Source organism: Oratosquilla oratoria, chromosome 25, assembly GCF_046742065.1.
Source record: "Oratosquilla oratoria isolate Oo_2021 chromosome 25, ASM4674206v1, whole genome shotgun sequence".
Classification (NCBI taxonomy): Eukaryota; Metazoa; Arthropoda; class Malacostraca; order Stomatopoda; family Squillidae; genus Oratosquilla; species Oratosquilla oratoria.
In genome coordinates this window covers 32,611,534-32,615,442 of record NC_134801.1, presented here as the reverse complement: position 1 = coordinate 32,615,442, position 3,909 = coordinate 32,611,534, and positions in this window count along the sequence as shown.

Sequence of the window (3,909 nt, the reverse complement as noted above, 5' to 3'; positions counted from 1 at the left end):
TGAAGAATCACTCGATGGAAATTGAAACGCGTTAGCTGGGTTCGAATCCTCGACTCGTCCACGTTTCAATTTCCAACGGATGCCTCCATCGAGCGATTCTTCTGCCTCGACTGCGATGGCATGGAATTAAAAGTGATTTGTGGTCGAAAAAAAATATTAATTGATCACTGGGAACCATTCAGTGTATATATATATATATATATATATATATATATATACATATATATATATATATATATTGTGTGTGTGTGTGTGTGTGTGTGTGTGTGTGTGTGTGTGTGTGTGTGTGTGTATGTATGTATATATATTATTTATGTAAATATATACATGTATATATATATGTATATATATATATATATATATATATATATATATACATATATACATATATATATATATATATATATATATATATATATCCAAAACTATTATTATGATAAATGAGAATACGATCATGTGCACAGCATTAGGGGAAGCTGATTTGGTAAATTTGGGTCACAATATATAGCAGGACAATGTTTTATTGCTTGATGAAATTGTCAAAATTGAGGCCCCAAAATCGGACGGTGTCTGCAAAATGGGCCAAGTTACTTTTAAAAGTCAGAATGCAATAGACGAAATAATCTTTCTAAACCACCAACTACCTTGATGAATTTTTTTTCGTAAACTATCCTAGACGATTCCATCATCGTAATACTCGTATACTGATAAAGATACGTGCTTACAAGAGCGGATTCTATGAGATTTCCGAGGATCCCCAAGACACGTGCAGCCATTCATCACGCATCGGCGTAACGTCATAGTAGTCAAACATTGTATCTAGATCAGGGGCTCTTAACCTTTTTTTCTCCAATTCCCCACTTTTTAGTGACCCAACTCTCCATTTCCCACCACAGCATCGGTCTTTGACAAATTCGATTTTAACCCATACAGTGTTGACATTTCTAACACCAGAAACAAACAAAAAGAAACAAAAACACATCGATTAAAAAAAACAAAAAGACAGTGGTTCTTCTGTCCGACCGGCCATTCCCCACTTGGTAACTCCGCCATTCCCCACCAGTGGGGAATTCCCCACAAGTTAAGAACCACTGATCTAGATAATAAAACAACAGGGCAGGACTCGCAGTAATGGGTACAAACTGGACAAATTTAGATTTAAGAAGGAAATAGGCAAGAATTGGTTTACTAATAGGGTGGTCGATGAATGGAATAAACTTAGTAACCATGTAGTAAGCGCTGAAACTATCAGTTGTTTTAAAAAACGATTAGACAACTTTATGGATGGGGATGACAGGTGGTGATGGATACGGAGCTGCCTAGTGTAGGCCTTATGGTCTTTTGCAGTCTCCTTTATTTCTTATGTTCTTATGTTCTTATAATACCGCCTTAGAATCGATTATTGCGTACACACCCGCGGTTTCTATTGAAAAATGCCGCAGAATTCAATTGAATCTGAAGAAGTGGAATTCGTTCATTATCCGTCCAACCATATATGTTTGAGCCAATAATACGACGCCAAACGTCAAAAGATGACCAGGAAATGACCGAACATGCCGAAGTTGACCTTCTTGACGATGATGATGAAAATGGGAAGTCCGACTATAATAGTGAAGAAAGTGGGGAGGAACAGGATCAGGAAGAGGAAAACCAGAGATACTGAGCGGAAATAGGAAATACTAGCTGGGGATAGTCATGTCTGTGGATAGGCTAGCCCTAATGCGAAACTAGTTCATCTTAGTTATTAACCTAATCAATGAATTGATGCTGTGGCCGTAGGCCTAACCATGACTTCACTCATCCACCCCCTGGCCAGACCAGGAGGTTGAGGGTCTGGTGGATAGACCTAGTGCCATTCATAACAGTCTCAGTCTCATATCACGTAGGCATAGGCCAACAATACAGTGCATAACATGGAAATGTTTGGGCAGTCATATTCAACTCCATGGTCTGTCATAGACCCCTTCTTGCATGACGTAGGAGCTTTGCTGTTAACAACATACGTTCGCATACTGTGAGGCAATTGACGCCTTCTTGCATGAAGTAGTTTTGTTGTAAACAACATGCGCGTTATATTTGGGACAATTGACACATTCTTGCACGAAGTAGGAGCTCTGTTGTAATTTACAACGTGTGTGTGCATACTGTGAGGCAGAGGCAATAGACGAAGCGAGGCTGCAAGATCAACAAGAAACAGTGCGTGAAAATGTATCCTTCCACTTGAAAGAACTCGAAGATGATGATAAGCAACATTATATATCAAAACTGACCTTCCATAATGGAAAGAAACTTCCTGACCCCTTCTCTTTACATAATGATGAGTGGGTAAACGATATTTCAAAACTACCGAGCCTAACATGGAGAGATGTCACCGAATACCTTGTAGACAAACTAGACGTTTTCACAAAGGAGTCCATGAAAGCGTACAAGTCCTTAGAAGCTTATTATTACTTTGTTGCCGGTTATGTACAAGATTGTCATTATCATTCAATTACCAACACCAGCCAATTTAGTTTTATTAGGTCAGAAGTAAGTTGAGTTATGTGTTAAGTTCTATGTCATTTAGGCCATACTTCTATTTACATATTCTTTATGAACGTTTTGAAGATAAGTCATGCTCAACTTGAGATATGGATATTCACATTCTCAAATTAAATTTTCATTAATTTTAAACCTTGAATAATTAACAAAAATATGACTAATGATATTCTGATCATTAATGTAGTTTATAATCTGAATGATTCAAAGGTGACTTTATTTTCATTCTCCATGTACTAATCAACGACAAGGTTAACTTAAGACAGTACTGTATAAGAATTGGGTATGCTTTAACAAGGCTGATGGGTTCTTAGTGGAAACTGTACATGTATGGCAGGTTTAGGCTCATGCTGCAGTCATGTGGCAGCACACCTCTTGAAGTTAAGGGCAGCAGTACACTTCAAATTCAACGAGCCAGCCGCACGTGCCAGTCAAGTAGCCAACTTTGTTCCTGGAAAGCATCCACGAAAAATGTCATTCCATCTCCAATCTGTGCTCTTCATACATTTTGGCTATTGATATCTGGTCTAAATAGGACCAAGCTGCCTTTCTCCGCTTTTCGGTCGGAGTTTTCCCCTTTTGGCATACCATAAAAAAGGCAACAAAGAATTTTTCCAACCTTGCGGTTTGTGCAGCCTGTTTTTGCACAACAACTCTGATGCATTTTTTCTTCGTATCAGAAGTGTAACGCAAATCACAAAAGTTAATTTAAGTTAATATGGTCGCTATCACAACAACAGATCGCGCCAAATGCTTTTCCTCACACTATGCGCGCGCATGTTTCTACATTTAAACATTGCAAGGGGTCTGTAGGTCCTAGGTGTTCATATGCATGTGGCATGTCATTTGTTTAAGCTGTCATGCACATTTTGTGAATCTGCACAGATTATAAATTCATTATTGGTGCTACACATTTTATGAATATTCATAATTTGTACAGATTCACAAAATGTGTGTTACATAGATTACCTAGGCCTAGGCTTTATAAGACTAGGCGCTTGTGTTGTTGCCCTGTTTTGTTAGCCTCTCGGCTGCAGCGTTTGTTGAAGGCCGGATTTCCGCGACGTTTAGCTTGAATGCAACGATCATTGAGATCACATCTGCCTTTAGGCGAAGCCTTACATCTCCCAAATACAGTGGCGATTCTAGGGGGGGGGGGGCATGGCCCCTCCAATTTTTCAGCTGGTCCCCAGGTTGGCCCCCCCAGTTTTTTTTCATATCCTATTTTTAAATTATATATATACATATATATATGTATATATATATATATGTATATATATATGTATATATGTGTATATATATATATATATATATATATATATATATATATATATATATGTGTGTGTGTGTGTGTGTGTGTGTGTGTGTGTG